Raw genomic sequence first — 25727 nt, forward strand, 5'->3', positions numbered from 1 at the left:
GTCTTTACTATACACCCGGGAAGCACCAAGATGTACAAGGACTTGAAGGAACATTTTTGGTGGATTGGTTTGAAGGCTGATGTTGATAATTTTGTTGCTAAGTGTGAGACTTGCCAACGTGTAAAAGCCGTTCGTCAACCCCCATCTGGATTACTTCAACCCCTTCGTATTCCTAGTTGGAAGTGGGAGGATATCTCTATGGACTTTGTGACTAGCTTGCCTCGGACAAGTAAAGGCAATGACACCGTGTGGGTGATTGTTGATAGGTTGACCAAATCAGCCCACTTCATTCCTATGAAGATCACTCATACTCTGGATAAGCTAGGAAGGCTTTATGTGGATAATGTGGTTCGCCTGCATGGTGTGCCAATGAGTATTGTTTCTGATCGTGATCCTAGGTTCACCTCAAGGTTTTGGAATAGTTTGCAGAAGGCCTTGGGAACCCAATTGAACTTGAGTACAGCTCATCATCCACGGTCGATGGACAATCCGAGCGGACAATTCAGACATTGGAAGACATGCTCGGATCTTGTGTGGTGGATATGGGTGGTAATTGGGATGAACACCTAGCTTTGGTTGAGTTTGCCTATAACAACAGTTATCAAGCAACAATAGGCATGGCTCCATTCAAGGCTTTGTTTGGCAGTACTTGTAGGACACCTTTGTACTGGTGAGACGAGTGAAAGAAAAGTCTTAGGTCCTGAGATGATTGAAGCTACGAGTGCTATGGTTGATATGATAAGAGAAAGGATTAAGTCTACTCAATCAAGACAGAAATCTTATGCTGATAAGAGGAGGACCGATTTGGAATTTCAAGTTGGAGAGAAAGTTTTCCTGAAGGTTTCACCAATGAAGGGTGTGATGAGATTCAATGTTAAGGGAAAGCTTAACCCTCATTTCATTGGACCTTTCGAGATTTTGGAAAAGGTTGGACCTGTTGCGTATCGATTAGCATTACCTCCGCCTCTTGCTGGTGTTCACAATGTGTTTCATATTTTGATGCTCCAGAAATACATAGAGAATCCGGAACACATTTTGCAACAAGCACCTGAAGGACTTAGTGCTGATTTGACCTACGATGAAGAACCGGCCGAAATCTTGGATAAGAAGGACAAGCAGCTGCGGAATCACACCATCCCTTTGGTAAAGATTCGGTGGAAGAACCATACCCCTGAAGAAACTTCTTGGGAGAAGGAAGAAGATATGAAGGAGAAGTTTCCTCACCTCTTTGGAAGCACAGGTACGCTTTCAATTTCGAGGACGAAATTTCTTTAGGGGGGGAGAATGTGAAACCCAGCCCTAACCTTGACCCGGAAACTTTGTTATTTGTAGGTCCAGTGACCTGAAGTAAAGCAAGAAGTCAGCTTTGGGCCATCCCAGTGGAGGACTTGGTGTCTGGCTTTGAATCCATGAGAGTTGATGATGAGGTTCTATTTATGGAAACTGAGTCTTGATGAAGATCGGATTAGTTGATGGACTTGGAGTGCTCTCTATCATGGTTTGAAGGCATTTCTACCTATTAGGTAAGCCACTTGGTATGTGTGCAAAACCCCTTTAGGTTTGGATTTGATCTGGGCCTTCAATTCCCTATTTAGAGGTTGCTGAACTGATTGGTCGACTCATTGGTCGACTGGACTAGTCGACTCATTGGTCGACTGGACCAGTCGACCAATCCAATCGACCAATGGGTTATGTCTTTGGTAATTAGGTCTTCCTTGCTCTATTTAAGTCCAATCTCGAGTCTACTTCGTATTTTCTGCCTCCAAACTCTTTGGAACGAACCAAAGACCTCTGCAAGTCATCTCCCTTGCGTCCTTGGTGTTTATCTTGACGGATCTTCGTCAAAACTCGTGTTCTTACACAAAAAGGTATGTTTACACTCTCTTCTTCTTCATCATCCTTGTTTTCTTTCCTTTTTGAGTTGAGACAGTAGAGGAGATGCTGCATTCTCTATTGCAAACACCTCTGAACTTGTCTCTCATGATCTTCCTAAGGATTAATGGCTAATGCGATGATCTTAACCATGATCATTGCAAGCTTTTGAAGGAATCATGATCAAATCATGATCTTGTCTTTGTTCATCGTTTGATTTAAATTATGATCTTCTTAGATCTACTATATTGATCATGTTAGTAGTCAATCGCTGTGTTTTCTTTACATGATCCATGATCTATCAATCTCTAGTTGTTTCTCTTCTACCATACCATGCTTTCTTCAAGAATCATGACTGATACATCTATGGTAGGTTTTGTTTCCTTATTTAGATTTATGTTCTTAGATCTATTTTCTTGAAGATCTAAGTATGCCTTCCATGATATCTTTATCAAAATCAATGATTCATTCTCCTATTGTTCTTGTCTATGATTTGTATCTTGAACTCTTCAAGAACCATGATTGATCTAATTATGGTAACTTTTTGTTTCCTAATTTGTAACTTGAAACTTGATTCAATTAGTGTTTTGAGGTCCTCTATATGTTAGGATACTACCAATGTAGTTTACCCCTTGTTTAGTACCTTTTTGAACCACCAAATTCGGTTCTTTATTCTTAAAACTCTGATTTTGTAGGCCACTGTCTCCATTGGTCGACTGATTGGTCGACTGGGACAGTAGACCAATCCAATCGACCAATGAGTACAGCAACTCCAGATTTGGTCTGTTTTGGATGTTTTGATATCTTTTCTGTTAGGGATCTTTCCTAATATGTTGTATACACTTGTTTAGGACCTTCTTCTCAAGTTTGTCAAGATCTTACTTGATTTCTTAGGATTCCTTTGCAAGTTATAAAAGGTAGGGATGGTTACTTCCTTAACAACATAAATTGCATATCTTAGTTTCTATATTTGAATCTTGTTAATTTATTTCTTTAATTAGATTCTTACAATGTTATACTACTGTGGTACTGTCTTAATATCAGTAACATTACTTGTTTATATTAAATTGACTCATGTATGATTTACTTACCAGTTATATACAAGTTGATTGTAATTATTGATTTCTTTCCATATATGAAGTTACCATATATGTGATGTTATGAATTGATGCTTGTGTATGCTTAAGTATGGTTTGGAAAGGAGAGGTGTCCTTTTGACACTTCTGTCCTAGGACTACTACGGGAATATTATGGGATGTTTCCGGAGATGCCCTCTGGACACCTTCCTAAACTGTTGGATGACATATTTAGGACTGTCTAGTAGTGTTTGGCTAGGATGTCCCGTTATGTCAGACCCTAATCGGAGGGGTATTGAGACCGAACGACCCGTGGTAGCAATGGGGATTCGTGGGCGCTCAAGACCGGTAACCAACCCGTGAGAGGACAGGAATCACATTGTGGGGGCCATTTGTCGGTAGGGTTGCATATGGTTAGACTTGGGCTCAGGGGCGCTCAAGACCGGTAACCAACTCGTGAGAGGACATGAGAGCTTCCCGTTTACCATATGTGGATGACCAATAGGGTTGATGAGTCCGTAGTCAGGGACTATGAGGACTCTAGTGTGAAGGATACCGGAAAGGATCGCCAGGGGCGAGGAATGGACGTATCTGGATCTGACTTGATGTAACTGAGTAGAAGACTTGCATTTGGCTAGGCTTTAACCCTGACATGCGCCGGTACTTAGACCAATGATGATGTGAGAGAGTGGTGACCTATACCCCAGCCATGGAATGTCCTGAGGGATGAAGGACCCATTACCAACTGATGATGAGTGAATGAGACTTTCCTAAAGAAGTACGGTGCTATGACTTAAAGCATGTCTGCAATTAGAGACCAGCATACATAGAGTTAGATTCATACATTCATTGTTTGTCTCATACCACATTGCATTTATGTTTGTTTTGTAATCCTGCCATTTATGTTATTATGGATTTAACTGCTTTACTGAGTTTCTTTGAAACTTATTCCTTTTGTACAATGTTTGTTAGACTACTCTACAGGTTCTGAGTATCATGACTGCTCGTATGAAGAAGCGCAAGGAGAAGAGGCATATCTCCAGGAAAGTGATTGCGGTTACGACAATTACACTGAAGATCCCGCGAGTGGTTATGCTCCGTACGATGCTTAGTCCGACCATAGAGTGGAAGCGCCCTTGTGCCATTTATGAGATTTATACTTATAAGGATATTGTTTATAAGATTGAGAACAATATAGTTACCTATTGTACCTGCTAATGGGATTAGATTCTATTTTGTTTCTTCTCTTCTAGAACTACATTTCCGCTTGTTGTAGAGTGGGATTTCGCCTCACTCTACTTATTTTATTTAGACACTCTGATTATATTTAGTACTCTGATTTATATATATATATATGATTCATTCTTTCCTTATTTGGATCTATGGTTTATCTTTCGCACATCGATTATTATTGTTCATGATTATGTTATTGTTTATGTGGGAGGTTGATTACTCGATACCTGATCTTCGGGTTGTGGATCACACTCTCGGGTATGCCAGATTGGGTACCGGCAGGGAGGATGTGACAAAAATCCTATCAAGGTAGATGTTGGTCAGGGAGGACGTAATCCTCCTGATACATTCCAAGATCAATTGGATCAGGTAAAGATTCAACTTTTGGAGGTGAGCCAAGCACTCCGCATGCTCACCAGACGAGTGGTTTTACCACAAGAACCTAATCAACACGATTCAGGGAGACGTGCGTTGCCACGTGATCAAAGATTGGCTGAAAACCGGAATATCGGTCAGAATTTTCGTGAAGGAGACCGAGGACCTAGGAGTATTGATGATCAACCTAGGTGAGACGATCGGTTCGACAGACCGCAAGAGAGTATAACTGATTCAAATATAAGGTTTGATACAGGGGTAAGAACTCACTCACCAACTATCAGAAGAACCGATCGCGATGATCAAGCAGTTCGCGACGAGCGGAATGTTCGGGAAGGACGGGCTGTTCGTGATGATCGAATAGCACGGGATGATCGTGTTAATCGAGGTCGTGATCATATTGCTGAAGATCACCCGACCCAGATTGGTCAGGAATCGGCCAACATCAATGAGAAATTAGGGCAGTTGGCTAAGAGAAGGATAACTGGGGATATTTACTCAGTCATTCAGAAGACCCCCTTTGCCGAGCCAATTGCGGGATATCAGTTTCCCCATAACTTTCGTTTGCCTACCTTTTCTACATTCGATGGCTATGGAGATCCAACAGCTCACATTGGCTATTACCAACAGACCATGGCAGTTTCAGGTAATTCTGATGAAATTTTATGCAGGGTTTTTGGTTCATCTCTAATTGGAGCAGCACAAAAGTGGTTTGCGAACCTCCCCTCTGGAAGGATCGTAAACTTTGATGAATTGGCGCGCAAATTCATAGGGCGATTCCAAAGTGGAATACTGGTCAAAAAGATAGAGGAAACTTTGTTTACTGTCAGACAAGGAAAAAACGAATCAATCAGAGAGTTTCTGAAAAGATTCAACAAAGTAACGATGGAGATAGAAAATTTGGATGAGCAAGTAGCCAAAACTGCTCTATTCACGGGACTCACTAATCGGAAACTCCTGGAGGTATTACTACAGGATATGCCTGCGACTTGTGCTGAGTTGGTACAGAGGTGCCAGAAGCAGGCTGAAGTCATGGAGATTCTAGATGCGCGCCAAGGAGATAATAAAGTCTCCAATAAGGAACAGAAGGCTCCTGAGCAGAAGCAGAAGCCAAAGAAAAATGTCCGTGATCGGGTTGGAAAATCTCAGGCTTGGCGCCAAAGGTCTCTCGGTAAAAGTGAGTACACTCCATTGAATGTTCCTCGGGCTGATATTTTAAATATCATAAAAAGAAAAAATATTTTGAAGTGGCCGCCTAAAATTCTTTTGAAACCCGGAGAGCAGCAGGATCGAGAAAAGTATTGCTGATTCCACAAGGACAATGGTCATTATACAAATGACTCTCGTCATCTGAAAGCAGATATTGAGAGATTAATATCTCAGGGACACTTGTCCAGTTTTGTTAGCAGAAGGAGGGAGGAGCCACATGAGCCACGCGCGGCTGCTCCTAAAAGGGATCGTTCGGTTAGTTCGGAACGATCAAGGGAGGCTCCAAAGTCTAAAAAGGGCAAGGAGGTGATTGAAGCTACTCGGTCACCGATCCTTACCATCTTCGGGGGACCAGAGCCCGAATCACTCCGGAGTTTGAAAACAAAATCCAAATTTGTCGGAACCGGAGAGACGCAGAAGCGAAAAAAGCTGAATGGTGAAGATTCTATCACCTTTAGCGAGGAAGACGAAAGAGGCGTTTGTTTACCTCATGATGACGCCATAGTCATCAAGGTAGAGATTGCACGTCGGGAAGTGCATAGAGTTTTGGTTGATACAGGGTCTGCAGCTGACCTAATTTCTTATGAAGTGTATCAAAAATTGAAGGTGGATCAGGACTTGATGGAACCTTCATCCACACATCTATATGGTTTTGCAGGGTCATCGGCGGTGGCTGAAGGATATTATCCTCGGGCGACCATCTTTATCCAAGATAGGTGCTATTGTTTCGACAAAGCACCTGAAGATAAAATTCCCGACTGATATGGGAATTGGTCAAGTCTCCTCTGACCAGAGGATCTCTCGGCAATGTTACGTTGCCTATTTAAAAGACAAGGAGGGCCCGAGGAAGGTAACTGCCCTACCTATAGAAGTTCGAGATGATCGGGAAGAAGCAGAGATGCAAAGACCTGAACCAGTGGAGAAGCTGGAACAAATCCAGCTATGTACCGAGGATGAGAAAAAGATTACTTATGTCGGGTCTGAACAGCTGGAGGAATTTAAAGATGAGTTGAAGTTATTTCTTCAACGAGAATAAAGACGTATTTGCATGGTCTGCTCTGAAGACATGCCGAGGAATCGATCGGGCTGTCGCAGAGCACAAACTCTGGATAGATCCTAAGGTGAAACCAGTGATACAGAAAAGGAGAAATTTCTCCATTGAAAAGTATGAAGCCGTTCGTAGTGAAGTTGAAAAACTAAAGAATTCTGGTTTCATAAAACCAATTGAATGCCCAACTTGGTTGGCCAACGTGGTAATGGTAAAAAAGGCAAATGGGAAGTGGAGGATGTGTACAGACTACACAGATCTTAACAAGGCTTGCCCTAAAGATTGTTATCCGTTGCCTCGGATTGGCCTCTTGATAGATGCGACTGCAGGATATGAAACTCTAAGTTTCATGGATGCCTACTCAGGGTATAATCAGATCCTTATGAATAAGGAGGATGAGAAGTTTACAGCTTTCATGACTGATCGTGAAAGCTATTATTATAAGGTCATGCCTTTTGGCCTGAAGAACACAGGAGCAACATATCAGAGGGCCGTCAACAAGATTTTTAAAGATCTGATAGGAAAGAATGTTGAAGCTTATGTTGACGACATGCTAGTGAAGAGCTTTACAAAAGCAAATCATATTGCAGATTTGACTGAGGTATTCTCAATACTGCGAAAGTATCAAATGAAGCTGAACCCAGAAAAGTGCGCCTTTGGAGTCTCCTCGGGCAAATTTTTGGGCTTCATGGTATCACAGAGAGGAATTGAGGCTAATCCTACCAAAATACAAGCTCTGGTTGATATGGAGGCTCCCAAAACTGTTCGTGATGTGCAGTGTTTAACAGGGAGAGTTGCTGCTTTGAATCGATTCATCTCCAAGTCTGGAGAAAAATGTTTGCCTTTCTTCAAGGCACTCAAAGACTTGAAGGGCAGCAAAGAAGCAAAATGGACCGAAGAATGCCAGAAAGCTTTCGAGGAGTTAAAAGAAGCACTTAGACAACCACCGATCTTGTCCAGACCAGAGAAGGGGGAAATATTACAGCTATATCTAGTGACGTCCCTTTCAGTGGTCAGTGCAGTACTTGTTCGTGAAAAAGATAAAAAACAGTGGCTGATTTACTATGTAAGCCACGTGTTGCTAGATGCAGAGACAAGATATTCGCAGATTGAGAAGCAGGCTCTGGCTCTCATGATGGCCGTCAGGAAGCTAAGGCCATATTTTTAGGCTCATCCAATTGATGTATTTACAACTTTTCCTCTTAGTAAAGTTCTTAATAAACCTGATTTATCTGGAAGGATGGTGTCCTGGTCCGTTGAACTCATCGAGTTCCAAGTGAGCTTTAAACCCAGAACTGCAATCAAGGCTCAGGCATTAGCCGATTTTGTAGTAGAAACTACTGCACCGGTGGAATCCACCATCGAGGATCCCATTATACCAACCACTTGGGAGGTATATGTGGATGGTTCGAGTAATAAAGATGGAGCAGGAGCTGGAATTCTATTAAAAAGTCCAGCAGGATTTATTATTCGATATGCTTTGAGATTTGCATTTGAAGCAAGTAATAACGAAGCGGAATATGAGGCTCTGATAGCTGGACTTCGTTTGTCAAAAGCATTGTCTATTGCAGATGTTACTATTTATAGTGACTCTCAACTTATAGTCAACCAAGTCCAGGGGGAGTATGGTATTAAAGAACCACGCTTGCAGAAATATCAAGAGATAGTGCAGGCATTTCAAAACCAATTTCGGAATTTGAAGATATCTCAGATTTCGAGGAATGAAAATTCAATGGCAGATGAGCTATCCCGACTAGCCAATGCCAAAGAAAAGAATCTAGACCCTTCGGTCTATATTGAAGAAATAACTTTTCAAAGTTATCATGAGAAAGAAATTTCTTATATTGAAGTAGAGCGTTGCTGGATGGATCCGATAATCGAGTATCTGAGAGATGACAAATTACCTGAGGATCCGAAAGAGGCAAAGTTGATCAAGATACGATCAGCTAGATTTGTCATTCAGAATGGGAGACTATACAAAAGATCTTATTCTGCACCCCTTATGAGATGTATAGGCCCTAAAAGAGCAAAATCAGCTTTGGCTGAGGTTCATGAAGGAATTTGTGGAGCTCACATGGGTGGACGAGCCCTGGCCCACAAAATTCTAAGACTTGGGTTATATTGGCCTAAGGTCCAAGAGGCTGCTATGGAATATGTTTGTCGGTGTGGTAACTGTCAAATTCATGCTACAGTATCGAAGCGCCCAGCTGAAACCATGACTTCAATTCTAGATCCCATTCCCTTTGCGATGTGGGGAATTGATATCATGGGCAAATTCACCAAGGCGTCAGGCGGATGGGAATATCTGATAGTAACAATTGATTACTTCACAAAATGGGTTGAAGCCAGTGCACTGGCAGCAATTACTAAGAAAAAAGTGGAGAAATTCATGCTTGAGTCAATCATATATCGCTTTGGGATTCCAAAGATTATCGTCACTGACCATGGTACTCAGTTCGACTGTCCGCAATTTGAGCAATTTTGCGGAATGTATATGATCGAGCATCGTATGTCCTCAGTGGCATACCCCCAGAGCAATAGACAGGTAGAGGTTACTAACCGAACGCTACTGGAAGGAATAAAGAGAAGACTCGAAGCCGACAAAGCTTCTTGGGTCGAAGAACTTCATAATGTACTGTGGGCCTATAGAACTACGGTTCGAACACCCACAGGAGAAACTCCATTCAGGTTGGCATATGGATCCGAAGCATTGGCACCAGTGGAGATAATGGCGGGGACATTACGGGATCGAGAGTTCGAGGAAAAAGCAAATGAGCAAGGACTGCTTGATAGTCTTGATCTGTTGGACGAAGTTCGGGCAAAGGCAATAGCACGAACTCAACATTATCAAAGAAGGATAGCGTCTCATTATAATACTCGAGTGAAGAATCATCGGTACTTAGCCGGAGATTTGGTGTTGAGAAACACCTTAGCTTCCGACCCGCGTCACCAAAGAAAATTGGACCCTTCTTGGGAAGGACCTTATATGGTTGTAAAAACAGTTGGTTCAGGAGCTTACAGGCTGAAGAACATCAACACCCAGAAAGAGTTGGATCGGTCGTGGAATGCCAGGCATCTCAAAAAGTTTTATCCTTGATGATGATTTCAATTTTGTTCGCGATGTAAGCATTTTCAACTCAATCAATGCAATTTTTGGCTTTCAACAAATTATCTTTTGATTGGGGGGCATCATACACCACATTCAAGAACAAGATCCAACTATAAGGCATCGGATGAAAATCCGTGTGGGTCCTTCAACACTTATGGAATTATTTCGGATCTTCTTAAGTCGAGGCATCGGATGAAAATCCGAGTGAGTTCCTTTTGCAAGGCACCGGTTTGAAACCCGAGTAAGTTCCTTCAAGACTTATTGAATTTTCGAATTATCCATAAGTAAAGGCATCGGTTTAAAACCCGAGTGAGTTCCTTCTCAGACTTATTGTATTTCTCCGGAAATCCTTAAGTAAAGGCATCGGTTTAAAACCCGAGTGAGTTCCTTCTCAGACTTATTGTATTTCTCCGGAAATCCTTAAGTAAAGGCATCGGTTTAAAACCCGAGTGAGTTCCTTCTCAGACTTATTGTATTTCTCCGGAAATCCTTAAGTAAAGGCATCGGCTTAAAACCCGAGTGAGTTCCTTCTCAGACTTATTGTATTTCTCCGGAAATCTTTAAGTAAAGGCATTGTTTCAAACAACTAAGACCTAATTCAACAGCGATTCAAGGGGCTAGCAAAGTTCAAGATGAAGTTAATTTCTTATTTCTTCAAAAGATCGAAAGAGGCCAGTATCAAAACAATTACAAGAGCTGGATACAATCTTCGGTCAAAAAAGAAAGTCATCATCGGTGATTATTAAGAAGTTATACAAGATCGACACAACTTTGCTAGAACAAACATATGAGTCAACCATTGGTGTGGATTCAAGGAAAAGAAGAGGAGAAATGAGGATTACAAAAAATGTCTTGGTATGCATAAGGTCCTCCGCAATTTCATACTCTTTGTCCAGCTTGTCCAGGAGAAGTATGGTCCTCGACCAAACTTGCATTCAAGACGAGCTCGTCATAATTGACTCCTTCCAGGGGAGAATAAACAGGAGAATCTTCCAGATAATGCATAATATCTAGATCGGAAGGTGGAGGATCAATCTTATCTTTGGTCCAGTCAGGAGGAGGAATACCCAGGTCGGTAAATACTTCAAGATGGCAAACAGCACTGTAGGGAGTCGTATCAAAATGAGGATCCTTCCTTACTATTGATTCCCATACTTCGTTCTCACCATCCCGGTACGCCTGCAAGTTATAAGCATTCAGCATATCAACAAAGGGCTTACTACGTAAATACTTGAAGACGCAGGCTCTGCGAACATCAGTTGGAAGGGATTCGGGCAAAGGAACTGCAGCTTGCCTTTGGGGTAATGTTTCAGATCCTTTGGCTCCTGACTTTCCAACTGCTCACTCCAGTTGCCGAATCTTCTCCCTGGCATCATCCAAGTCCGATTGAAGACGACCGATCATCGAATTCTTTTCTCCTACAACCTCCCAAGCTAGTTTCCGAAGGCGAGCAATCTCAGCATCTTTAGCTTCAGAGAATTCCCGGAGCCTAGAAACTTCATTGCTCAACCTATTGAGCCTAGAGGCTGCTTCCACTTGGTTGTGGAAGTTACCAGTAAGACTCCTGCAAATAACTTCCGAGTTAAAAAGGAGCAGAAGAGTAATTTTTCAGAATCAAAAGATAATGAAGAAAGACTTACATCACCGGTGACTTCATAAAGACTTCATCTGAGAGTTTGGAAAGCACTGCGCTCTCAAAAGTCATTCAAGCAGCAGTGCACCATTCCAACGCTCTGTCAAACTCGTTTGACACTAATTCGAGCAAAGGATGAGAAGGATGAGCTACATCAAGAGAAGGATGAGCTGCATCACCTGTCACTCGACGGCGCTTCCTAGTGGCAAAATCCTCCAACTCCAAAGGAGAGGAGGAGGATGCCAAACAAGCACTAGAATTGGAAATAGGAGCAGCACCTGCTGGGACCACACCTTCATCAGACGCCAACATAGTTGCCTCAAATGCCCGAAGAGTCTCCTTCAGGGGTGCACCAACAGTCTCTGCAGCAGGGGTGTCAGCAGCGCCATCAACAACGGAGTGATCAAGATCTTCCTGGGAAAGACGAGCGATCACTTCGGGCAAAAGAGGCATAGAGGCGGCATCAATAGAAATTGTGGGAATCTGACTTGAAGATTCACCAATAGAAGTCGCCTTATGCTTGGAGGATTCACTAGATGAAACCACCTCACTGGCCCCAACCACCACCGACGGAACGATTTTCTTGCTAGACTTCGCTCTGATAAAGTTCGGGTTGATCTTGGGAGCCACTATATAAACAGAATAGCCGTATCAGTACAGATATCCAACGACGACAAAAAAGAGGGAAAACCCTAGTTCTCTAACACTTATGGAAAACCTGATTAACTAAACCCCAAGTACTACTACTGTGCAGTTTACTCAGGGGGGGAAGTGGGGAAAGAGATGAGTAATCAAAAAACTCACTTGTTCAAAAGTTGATAGAGCTATTGTTGGAGTACGAGGAATACGGAAGCAGGCAGAAGGATGGAATGTCGCTTTAGCACTTTAGCAAATCTAACTTGCAGATAGCAGGATAGATGGAGAGTACCCACGAAGGCTTTAAATAGCCTCAGGTATTAAGACGACGATTGAAAGCTAAGGACAACCAATGGCCCAGATCGAAATGACGCTTCGAAATCTGCAGAAAGCAAGATCAACGGTCGGAGGGATGCCACATGGAAACATGTGGAGGCGAGCACCCGATGCAGAGATACCTCCAATCATCGCACCACCATTGTAATAATGGGTGTATTTCCGATTCATTGGAAACAGTGAATAGTATACCAAAGCAAGAAAACGTTTGGACTTCGCAGATACGAGAAGGGAAACGTGTGGACTTTGCAGTACATGAAGTAGTGGGGAAGATTAATGCATCTTTCCGAAACGCATCTTCACAATATCTCTACAAGATTATTATTCGTCGAGGAATGTGAAGTTAAGTGATAAGTTTTATCGTTTATACTTTGATATTCAAGACAAGATTTCAGCAAGAGACAGGGAAATGGAAAGGCCAACATGAAAAAGAAATGTCTATTCATTAGCAAGGAGGTCAATCTTTACAAAAAAAAAAAAAAAGAGATAACTCCCTAAGCCTCTTCTTCATTGTTGCCCGAGGGACCCTGGTCGGGAGGACTTTTCTCAAGATCTTGAGAAGAGTCTTCCTCAAGAATGACATTGTAAGAGTCTTCTTTAGCAGCAGCTTGAGACTCGGTTTGTGACTTCTCCTCTGGAAGCGCCGGCTTGTCAGCCAGGTATGCCTCATATTGAGGGTCAGCTGGAAAAGGATCATTTTCTTCCCGAGCCCAGTCTTGGAGATCCATGCCTAATTTCCCAAAGACCTCTTTATGGCACACCTCACTAAAGGGAGCAGTATTGAAGGAAGGGATTGATGCGAGAATTCGCTCCCAAACGTCATTCTGCCCCAAGCGATAAGCTTGAATGTTGTAGGCACCTAGTAGCTCGGAGAAAGGTACGTTGTTCAGGTATTTCCGAACACACTCCTTCCGAAGCTCTGGCTTGATATGCTCGGGCTTGCTAGGGACCGCCCACTTCAGATATTCTTCGTTCTCCATACATTTAATTTCAAGCTTGTCACCAAACAACGTGGCAGCTTCTTTTTGCTTCCTGGCCTCGCGCTCGGCAGCAGTGACACGAGCCTTCGAAGCATCAAGGGCATCCTTGAGGGAGATCACTTCTTCCTCATGTTTTCTCTGCAGCTCCTCAGCAACTGCAGTTGGCCGGTCTATCTCAGAATTGGCCTTGGCCAAATTCTCTTCATAGGTTTGCAGCAAAGAGCTGTTGTGGCCAACCCCGGCTCAATGCTTCCATGTGTTGATAGAAGCTCAACACAGCATTCTTGGGAAGGCAAAAAATATCAGAAGAAGTCATAAGAAATTATGAAAAAATAAGTAAGCAAGAAGACCGGTACCTTGTGGATTGACTAACAAGGGCAACGTCATCCAGGTTTTCAAATTCCTGGCGATCAGAAGGAACAAGACTGAGGGAGCTCCACTCTACAACTTTCTCAGGGTCCCGAGTCATCCTGTCGGTCAACTTCAGGGTCCACTGCGGGGGGGGTGAAGACCTCCTCACAATCCGTTGAAGTTTTGGATTTTTTATGGGAGGAAGCATCAATTATATCATGCCTCCTTTTGGTTCGGGCGGAGGAGGAGACATTAGACCTCTCCACCATTGGCTTCTTCCCTTTACCCGAAGCATCAGCCACGGGCCTGATATTCCTGATACCCCTATAAGAGGGGTCGGGAGAGGGAACAGAAGCCTTTTGTTCTACGGTCAAGGCTCTGGGTGATCGTTGCTCGGCTGTCGCAACGGCCCTAGCGGCCTTCACTCGCAGGTTCTCGGGGTTCATTCTTGGAGGCACTGCAAAGAAGAACAAGAGTCATAATTAAAGACATATCACTTCAGTAAAATTAAAGGATGATGGTTAGAAGCTCACAATGAGCCAAGCCCCAGTACTGAAGAATGGAGTTATACTCCACCTCAAGTCCATGTATCTCTTGATACCATGGAATGGATTTGATCTTCCTGACGGCCGCCTCGTCTTCTTTGGATAAGGGGAGGCCTCGGTTATTCTCGGAAGAAGAAGTACACCGCCTCCAGGCGGTTGGGAAGTTAAGATCCGATGGAGGCTCTCGACAGAAAAAGTATCGTTCGCGCCATCTTTTGTGATTAGAAGGGCAAGTTCCTTTGGCAAGGATGCTGCCCCTCCAATCAAGTTCAGCCTTATTGTGTTTGGATAGAAAAACCCATCCGGGAGGATGGGAGATAGAAAGAACATGAAAGTTTACAAAGAGAGAAAGAGATGGCGTAATGCCAAGTTCAAAACACAAACCCAAGAAGCCGACGATGAGACGCCAGCTATTGGGAAGGAGCATTCCGGGACAAATGTCCCAATGATTCAGAACTGCGGAGAATAAAGGATTAAAAAAGGGAAAGCGAACCCCGCTTTCCAGTGCATCTATGTACAGAGAAAATTCACCCGAAAGGGTTGAATCAACCCTCTCATCAGGATGGGGAGCCCTAACCTGATAAGAGGAAGGAAAATCAAAATCTTGGATGGCTGAAAGAAGGGTTTCCTCATTGTAAATGGAGGGAACAGAGCCAGGTCCACCATCGGACCTAGAAGTTTGAGGCTACCTAGAAGACTCGGCAATCTTGGAAGATCCAGACTCGAGGAGGGCAGAAGGAGTTTCGGTTTTTCTCTCTAAACCTTTTTGAGAAACTTCAGCAAACTCGCGCCAGAGGACATTTAGGGTTTTGTTATCACTATCCGACTGTTCGGAAGGAGGAGAAGCAAAAGCTTCATTACCACTAATATTACCAACACTGGGTACTAGAGAAGCCCTATTATCCGCCATTACTTGTTTCAGTAAACTACAAAAAGAAAAAGACCAGTAAACTTACTGATTCAGTGAGGCAAAAGCTTGAGAGCAAGAAGGCGCGAAGCAAACAACAAAGGTTCAAATTCCGGACAGGAAGAATGAAACCTACGAAGACAACGAACCGCTTTTAAAACACCCGCACGAGTGTTCGGGAATCTGAACGATCGAGATTGATTCAAAATCCACGATCGAGATTGAAAGACGTTTTGAAAGTTTGAACTCACGAATCCGAAACAGGCATTCGGAAACTGTCGCTTGGATTACATAAGCCACGACAGATCGACTGCAAGGAGACACGTGGCCTTACCCTCACAACGCTCGAGGAAAAGTGACCACCGCATTAAATGTGATATGACATTTAATGGAGCATGCAGAGACTATCGCCTGACGAAGAACCCAGTTTAAAACCAAGCCCTCGGGATCAACCGAACGCTTGGTCTGGGGGGCTCATGATATGGAGAAATTATGATCAAACCGGGTTCATACCTGGTTCGACCCTCGACCCCGGTCGAGACAGAGGCAACCGACTCGCTCCCGAGCGAACCGGATCTAGAAGATGGCTTGCTGAGGAAGAAAATTTATTCAGCTACAAGCACGCCCTAATCCTACTTACGGATTAGGTTAATTACCCTAATGATGGCAGACTCGAATTGACGGCTGCGGCTAATCATTATCGAAGGGATAATCATCACATAACCTAAAGGTTATCTCAGGAGTCCTCTACTAGTCCAAACTAGTAGAAGTCTATTGCTCAACGGATCTAACTGTTAAGATCCAACGACTACCCGAAGAAGGCTCAAGTGCATCCAACGAAGGAGATTCGAAGGTTCTATATAAACCTCACCACCATACGAGATGAGGGATCAAAAACACACACAATCTGAGACTCAGGCTCATATCGAGATACAAACTAATAGACGTAAACTATCAGCGACTTACGATCTAGATCACCTTTTCCAGTTCTTTATTCCTTAGCTCTGTGCTTCTAGCAGAGCCGTTTGTGATTAAGTTCATCAACTGACTTAGCCTTCGGAGGTGGACTCCCGACCCCCGCGGTCGGGCCACATCTGACGCTTTCGTTTTGCAGGTCATCACCAGGAGATCTAAGGGCTAAGTAGATTTTGGACGCATCAGGAACAATTGTAGCATTTACTTTTGAAGTGAAATTGATGACAACTGTTTTGAAAATAAATCCTATAAAGGAAGAGACAATGAAAGTTAAGTAAAAATAATGACAGCCATTTTGGAAAGAAATCTTTGGAAGGAAAAAAATCTTTCGGATTCCTCGAGAGTTTTTGGGTAAAGGGTTTCTAGGGAATAGAGAGATATATCATTTTGTATTTCCTAAGTTAGCTTTTGCTTTAAAAACATGAACCTATTAATTGCTTTAAATTTAAATAAAGATTTTATTATTAATTATTATACTCATGGATAGAAAGTTACAATTTTGGACATTATTTGTTAATGGTTTAAAGGTTTAGTGCATTGAATAGATAAGGATATTTAAGGAAATGAAAACGTAATCATCTCCTTTTGAATTCATGCTTTTATAATATTAATTAATAATAATATGATGATATGATATGATATGATATAATGGTATGATAGTATGATATGATATTATTTTCTTCCCAAAAGTATTTCCTTTAATCAATATATTTTTGGGTTCTTACTGCTCTAGGCACTCCATCTTATTATCCATGTGATAAGCATTCCATAAAATGGGGGAATTTACTCTTCTGTCTCTTTCAATAGGTGTTTCTAGTTGAAGGGTTTTCTCTTACCAAAAGGTTCAAGGGTTATCTAAGGTTATTTTGCTTGTTTTCAATCTTCTATTTTGATTTGTTATTTAGTTTTGATTCTACTCGTTTTTAATCTTCCCATCTATCCATTCTTTAGTTTTCTAAGGTTCTTTTTTAACTGTGATTCTAAACCTGGGTTTTCTCGCCACTGGGTGTTCTTTTTCAAAGTTGAGGCGTCAGAAATAGAAGAAACAATGCAAATGGCTCTAGAGGTTGAAGAAGAGCTTGGAACTGATCTCATGTATCTTCCCTGGTAGTATTTCATGCTCATTAAGTGAAGGCTAACCTTCTCCTCCATTTTAGTAAGTATTTAGTTTCATAAGGTTGAAGTAAGGGCATAAGAGAATTTTAGTAATTCAAATAATCAAACCGTTTGATCATTAACAGCATGTCCTTAGTTGGTCTTTTTCGTATATTGTAGGGGAGCCGAATGAAAAATGTAATTCTTTTTTTATTTTTTACCAAAATTACTTGGGCCAAATGAAAATCTCCCATTTAAATATTCATTTTAACAGTTGAGGTTATACTGTTAAACTGTTGTCTTGTAACTCACAAAGAATTAACGGTTTAAAAGCTCCATTACCACCCAAAAAAAATAAAATAAAGGGTTAATTCATTCGAATTCGGATCATCACCCTGACGGGTGCTCCCCGACAGCTTTTCCACCACAAATATGGTGGGGCCCACCCGTAAAAAATAAAAAAATATAAAAATATAAAAACCCTCCCATCACCCCACCCCTGGGCCCCTGTTTTTATGGTGGTAAAGCGGTGGGGGAACACTTTGTGGGGAGCTGATCCGGACTCAATTCATTCTTGTAACTTATAAGTCATTAGGCGAATGGTACAATTGTAAAATAATACACTCTTTTCCATAATCCAAACAGAAAGCATCGTTCGCTGCTCCTCTCGGAAGACAACAAGCAGTCTCTGCTGAAACACAATCAACTTAGGGTTTCGGCGACGGCGAATCAAGTAAAGTTTTTCTTCTTCTTTCCAGTTTTTTCTTCTCGAGGATTGAAAGACTGGGTAATTCTCTTTTTTAACTATAAGGTATTGTTCAAGATCATTGTTTTGACTGGAAATTAGAACTGAAATTGTCAGATTCCTATCTTTAGTTCCTATGCATTCTTTTTCCTTCCTGTTTAACATCTGCGTTTCCTTTTGATGGTGGAAATGAGTATATATGATGATGTTTTAAGATGTCATTTGATATTTGTTTCCCTTCTTTTATTTGTGCAGTATTGTTGTTAAGGATATAGGGTTTAAGTTACCCCACCCACTTGGCGAGTGTGCGCTTGCGATGTTCTTGTTACTTCTATTCAAATTTCTCATTTACCACACTTTCTTGTATCAGAGTATGAACAATTTAGTAAGTTGATTAAATTCAGTAAGCTGGTTCAGCCGAACGGTAGAAACTTGTTAATCTAAAGTAGTTAAAACAGAGGTTATAGTTAGATACAACAAAAAGTGTTTTTGATTATTTTTTCTTTTCTTTTCGTTCAAACGTTAATGTGCACAGAGAACGGGGTAAATGATGGAAGAGTAACTAGAAATATCAAAATGAATGGATGACTTCTTGTATATGATGGATGATGGACTGCAAAGATCCATCATAGCCCACAGATTACTGTGATAAACTTAAGCAGAACCTTTTTTCACTGCCACGAGTGTCTCCGTTGTGGTCCTCAAACAACGACACGGCATTTAGAAATCCAGCTGTTGTGGTTACAAAGCGGGGGAGATTATAGTCATTGGAATTCTAAAATGCCATATGTTGCAACCTGGCCTTCCGGGTATCACTTGGGAGATACTTGCATGGTAGCAAACAAAAATTCACTTAAGGATTGACATTTTAGGACACAATTGGCCTCAAGATGGGTTCAGGCTAGCCAATGATCAGTAAGAACTAAAGCATGCAGTACTAAATGATGACCGCTGCCTAATAGCCTGTTCATGTTATTTATGGCATTTTATCATCATCTTAATTGAGTGTATAGTCAATACATGATTTTCTATTGTTTTGCCTATGATTTGGCAAAAGGTGGCTGTTCTTATTCAACATATTTCTTATGGATTCATACCAGAATTTGTCATAGCAGTGCAAATGCTTGACAAGAGAGGAGATGGAAGAGATATATTTCCAAATCCTTGAGACACATGATGCAAGATACAGAAGGCTATACCATCGGATCAATGATTTACCAGGTACATTAAATTTGGCATCAATAATTGCTGTATATTTTATAAGGTTGGTGAAAATACGAAGTAGGGAAAGAGAGCAAATTGTTAATTAGTCATTTTGTTCTCCATTGATGGCAATAATTGTATTACGAATGAAGATAAATTTTATTTTTGGTATTGGATATCAGTAGATTAATGCTTCCATCTTTTTGAAATTTTTGTAGAATTGTATTGGTGTATAACAAAGTAATCCCATTAATACAATAAGGCCATATATGGAGAGCACCGTATACTCATGTCAACTTTAAATACTTACTTAAAAATAGAAAAGTTAACTGCACTTGAGACATTACGCATGTTATCTTTTTAATTTTTTAGTTGGATATTTTACAGACTGTTTTGTACGCAAAGTTGTGTATGTTCATGTTCATACTTTTCAATTGGTGGATGGAGATGGAGGCAGATTTGTAGAACACATTCCCCATCCCCTAGTTGAAGAAATGTTCAGATACATACACATTGTATATAACAAAAATTTTCCCCATCTTAGTGTTTAATTTTTTTGGTAATCAATCAAAACCCCACTCAATCAATCACAAGCTGCCTAGTGACATACACCCTTCCTTCTATTTCTCAGTAAATACCTTTCTTAGCACATGTCCCTCTCAATGATCTTACACAAACTTTGTATTTTTGGTCATATTTCTTGCTTGCGAAAAATGAACATTGTCTGATCTTATTGGTACCCTACTCTCTCACAAGGCCGAGAGTGAAATGACCAAGCTGGCCCCTTTCTGGATGTCCTGCGTGTGCACTGCACGATTTATTGGGGTGTTGGTGCATGCATCATGCAATATGCAACTCGACAATAGTCCTTAACCCTTCTTATTTACTGCCATTTACACCACTTTAGAAACATCATAAGTTCTCTTAAATGTTCATTTATGTGTTTTTTCCTTTAATGAACTTTGACTATTAAGATATTATGCTATAATTTTTTTTCCACTTGACGATATTGAAAAATAACCTTGCAATTTGAGACTGAATTTGGTAGAAGACTTATGACTCTCTATGACTATCAGGCCAAAAATGCCATTGCCACCACAGCCACCACCAAGGGAAGCAAAGGTCATAAGCAATTGGGTGAGCACCCCAGTGATGTCGGAACAACAGCAAAGAGCACCAGGAATTCCTGCCCATGAAGGCAGTGAACTGCCCGGGGAAGCAGAAATGGGCATAGCAGACAACCATATCGATCTGACACTTAGTCTGCAAGATCCTGCAATATCTCAATTGAACAATCTTGCAGCAATCGAAGAAATGTATGTTTTGCTGATCCCATTGATGATTCTTATGGTAAGTAGTGATGTTTTGTGTCGTTCTGCTTTGATATAAATTTTCTCCCCCCCCCCCCCTCCATAAGCTTCACATTATACCATACCCTTGACGTAGTGCTATTCATAGATTGTATTACTGTGTTAGTGAATTGTGTTAACAAAAAATCATTTTGGAAAGGCCCCATTTTAGCAGCAGATCCTTTACACAAAAGGTTAATCATTAAATGGATTGCATTCTTTGGTCAGACTTTGTTCCTTGGCTTGGGTTGTAGATAAAGAACTACTTTGCTCATTGTACTAGATGTGGGTCGCCCTGACGGGAGAAAGTATGGCATGATCTAGGCCCTATATTATGCTGGAAAGCACATCCTGCAAAATTCAATCAGTATGAAAAAAGCCCATGGATATGATCTGGAAACGTTCACCCCCAAAAAAGCCCATATATCCACCTTGTTCTTTTCAGCTGTGAATTATGAATCCCTGCGCACATGTAAATAGTGTCATTAACATTCGGTAGTGCAGGGATAGAAAAGCAAATACATTGGGTAAAGCCACTGAGTTGAGGTTCAAGATGATCTGGTTCTTGAGATCTTGGAGGGTGAATACCCTATTTAGAAAGCCATTTAGATACTGGAGTTAACACCTCACTAGGGTCAGGGCCCATCTTATATCTTTACGCATCATTATGCATCATCCACACAAAGTAACAAGTAATCATTATAACAGAGACCACTTATTGATGCATTCCAGGTGATACACATCCATGCAGGTGGGTAATAGCTTACATCGCCTTCCTCAAAGCTTGTCAAGCAAATCACACAATCTATTGTTTCAATGCTGGTTTGAATCCGGTAGGCTATTTTCTAGACAAAGGTGGGTAATGAAGTGATGACCAATGGATTGAGACCTTTGCTGATAGGTGGTGGTAGGTGAAGTTGCAGCATCTGTGAGCCTATTGACGATGATACTCCACTAATGGAAGATATTGACTGAGCAGCAATAGCTTCTCTTGTGTGGTGTCTGTAAATACTCCACACATAGACAATGACTAAGATGACAACCACAAGCACAGCGCATAAGGCTATGAGTTTTGTTATTGGATGGTTCCACACATCACCATCAACGAGGGGGGAACCTAAAGCCATAGAAATGGATACAAAACCACTTAAGGTTTAAGGGGCGCCATGTGAGGAGAATGTATACATGCATGGGAGAGAGACTAGGGCCAAAAGTGAACATTGTCCAGAAGTCCATGCGACCGACAGAGGTTACAAATAAGTTGTAACACAAATTTGATATTGTTTTCAGTTCTGAGGTTACAAATGAGTGCATTGCAGGCTAATCAAATAAAGCTTCTCCCCACTTCGTGGTCTTTTTCTTACTCAGGTTTTTCTAGAGAAGGTAATTTTTTTCCTGCAACACTGGCTTCATGTTTGGAACTCTTGCATATCATCTTCTCGTACAAACTTCTTGTTTAAAGTCTTTGCCTCGGCTGAAAGTTATGATTGAAATTGTCAGATTTGTGTTTGTTCCCCTGCAAATTTTTTAAACGCTTTGGCTATATATATTAACATGTGTCAGATTATCCTCCCCACCCACAAGGTCACCAGTTGGGATGTTTCTCGTCTAGGGCATCTTCTTCTATCATATCTGCAATATAAAACAATATAATTAGCTGGTTTTGCGTAAAAGAAGAACTTGTTAAACTGAGGAAGTTGAATCATAGGTGATAGTGTAGATATAGCTCCATTGCGTCATTACCTGCCCTACAACTGAAGTAGAAGTAACATCCCCTTACTCATAGACAATGTGCACATAGAAAAGGTATAAACAAAGAACGAATGGCTGGTAAGATATCAAAATGAAATGGGAAGCTTATCTTGGACAGAAAATCCATCATAGCATAAAGATTACCGTGTCTAATTCAAACATAGGCCTTTAGGACAACTGGCCTCAAGGTGAATTTGGGCTAGCCAATGAACTTCATGATATAAAACATGTAATGTTAAATGGATCACTGCACCTTCATTTTCTTTATGGCATTTATTATCATCTTAGTCTAGTATGCATGATTTTTTTATGATATGTCTATGAATTGGCAAAAGGTGGCTGTTTTATTCATGTATTTCTTTTTATTTCACACCAGGAGTTCATATCATAACATTGCAAATGTTTGACAAGAGATGAGATAGAAGAGGCATATTTCCAAAACCTTGCATTAGCTGATGCGAAATATAGAAGGCTATATACCATTGGATCGACGATTTACCTGGTATGTTATACAAGGCACCAATAATTGTTGTATATTTTTTAAGGGTTCATGTAAAAATAAAGTAAAGAACGAGAGAGTTCAGATTCCTCCTCCTGACGAAACTCCTGAGAATCACTGACCAACCTGCAGATTCTGGAAGTATGAAGCGAGATGACCCTGAGTTTTTCATCTACTGCTTTCCCCAGTTCCTGTCATTCTTAGTGGATTATCTATCATGACAGGCCAGGGCTTGAATTTGAAAGGGTGGAGCCAAGCCTGGGGTTTGGTTGTCAAAACGTTAGTGTGGTTTGGAGGTGCACTTCTGCTCAAGAGACTAAACAAGTCTACCAGTGGGTGGGATCATGCCCGGATTGTTGCCGATTCCCTCTGCGGTGAGAAGATCTCTCGGGAGCAAGCTTCCTGGGATCCAGATAATTATTTCGACTTTGGAATGCTTACATGCACAGCAGTAAAGTGGACGGTTCAAAGGTGTTATATTTTGAACAACCTTTTGCAGAACTCCTCAAGCCCTTCCGAGAGCGATTTTATATGTTGAAGCATTGTCCAAAAGATATGAAATGTGAAGTTGAGCTAACCTTATATGCAATTAGAGATGGGAGGAGTGCAAAAACTTCAGCGCCCACTACCTGAAGAAGTTATTGGGGACATTGCTGAACATTTGACCACCATTTATCTCAAGCGCTGTGAATGTGGAAAGGGCCGTTTATATGAGAGTTCTACTCCAGGTGGCTTCCCAAATTCATGGAAAGGTGGGACGCATTGTGCATCTGAGCTCTTAGTCCTGAAGAATGGCGAGATACAGACTTTGGACGGGCGATGACGACAATGGAAATCAAGTCTGGGGATTGCAGGGAGAGGCCCATACGAGTCCAACCTGCACTTTCTTTGAGTTTAGGCACCTTGTCTTTTCTAGATTTCTCTTCCTTAGCCTCAAGGGAACAATTGATGGTAGATCAAGAATCATAACTTCTAGATGCTATGTTTTCTCTGTAAATTTGAAGTATTCTTTTAGGTACTTGAATTATTTCTATATAGAGCGCATTCATTTTCATTGAAGGAGGGAAAGAGAGTAAATGGTTACATAGCACAGCTGCACTTCATACTTTTCTTCCTCCATTCAACTGGACAGGTCAGAGAAAAATTTAAGAAGTAACTTCACCATGATAGATCCAGCACCATTTTTTTAAAGTGCTAAGATATTGTATTCAGTTCAGAAGAACGTTAATTTGTAGTCCTCAGCTGGTGTTCACCTCTCAAAAAGGCAGAAAAAGCCCCAGGGATATGGGCTCCTATTGCAAATAAATGGGAGAGGAAATATAGAGAAACCTAATCAAAGACTAATTATAGAAGAGGCATCATTAAACAAAGTGATGCAGTTAAGATTGCTCAAATTGGTCAATTGACCACTAGAATAAAGAGAAACCTAATCAAAGACTAATTATTTAACTCTTATTCTGGAGTTGTAATCTTAATTAGGATTCGATGGAGAAACTTAGCCTTGATCTGTTTCCTTATTCTATCTATTTAAGTTTAATAAAGTGTGTAGAAGTCCTCTATAGTTGAATGAGGAATTTTAGAAGGTCTATATATGTGCAATACATTTCCCGAATTAGAGATCATTTGAATACAGTATGTACTTCTCACAAGAGCTTTGGTGATGTTGAGCAATGTATACAGCATTGACTTCCCAAGCCTGATTTCATCTCTTTTCTTTTTCTTCCTCCCACGAACATCTTTAACCATTTGAGCTGCCTTCAAGATTTTCGACAACAATAAGTTGAATCATCGCATCCCGTATTTGATTCTTATTTTTCTGGTCCTCTAATTCCAAGACCATAGCTTTTCCTATTCAATTTTTGTCTTTGACTAACAATTGCTCATTCTAAGATCTACATAATCCGAATAGAACCATTAGAGTTCTTACATAACCTGTCCACAGCATTCCCAAGTGATAGCAATGGTTAATCCAAACTGCTGCTCTATTTGCTCTATTTGCTCGATTGTGAAACCCTAGGTCCAATCAACAACTGCCAAAATTTTCTTACAAATATGATCGATCGCTCCCCATATCCTCCGAACAAAAACAATTTCAGTGTTCTAAATTCTTACTTTTAGAAACCCCAAACTGCCCTTAGTTTCTATTTTTAAAAACTCAAAACCAAGCCTTATGTTTATGTTTCTTTAAATTTTGTTTAAGTCATTATCATTTATCTGTGAATTTTTGGGTTTTGGATAGAGTGAAACCCCAAATTGCCCTTAGTTTCTATTTTTAAAAACTCAAAACCAAGCCTTATGTTTATGTTTCTTTAAATTTTGTATTAAGTCATTATCATTTATCTGTGAATTTTTGGGTTTTGGATAGAATGGTGTGGGTAGCTTGGGAAACAGCCTATGAAATCTATGGTTTCTCTGATGGTGGGTTCAGGAGTTAAGTTTCATGGTTTTGGAGGGAAGTAGGGATTAAAGATGGGTTTGGGTATTACAATGGAAAGTTAATGTGAGAGCAGGGGGTGTCTATGATGATAAAAAAAACTAGGGGTCAGTTAGGGGGAAAAAAGTATGCCTCAAGTTTACCCTTTTTTTTTTTCTTTTTTTCTCCCTTCTTTTGGCGGATCCAGATCTTCTTCACCTAACATGTCCGTGTCCAGCTGTTTGGCGGGGGAAGGGAGTCATAGAAAATTGTGGAGGAGCTAGAATAGAGTCTAGAAAGCTCAATCATCTGTTGCTGCAAAACCTAATTTAACCTCACTGCAAACCCTAGATATATCCACCTTGGAGCTTCCATACTAAGGCTAC

General features: G+C 41.1%; 1 pseudogene across 1 annotated transcript; it reads left to right on the top strand.

Annotated features, from left to right (window-relative positions):
* Nucleotides 1-18011: 18011 nt before the first annotated feature.
* On the top strand, nt 18012-23980 carry LOC149012239 (chromophore lyase CRL, chloroplastic pseudogene; annotated as a pseudogene). The gene is made up of 4 exons (XR_016174059.1): nt 18012-18113; nt 19226-19346; nt 20405-22060; nt 22806-23980. The product of XR_016174059.1 is annotated as a chromophore lyase CRL, chloroplastic pseudogene (transcript).
* The last annotated feature ends 1747 nt before the right edge of the window (nt 23981-25727 follow it).

Source organism: Hakea prostrata, chromosome 6 (assembly GCF_041222555.1).
Source record: "Hakea prostrata isolate BN-2017 chromosome 6, UWA_Hpros_2, whole genome shotgun sequence".
In the NCBI taxonomy this organism is placed as follows: domain Eukaryota; kingdom Viridiplantae; phylum Streptophyta; class Magnoliopsida; order Proteales; family Proteaceae; genus Hakea; species Hakea prostrata.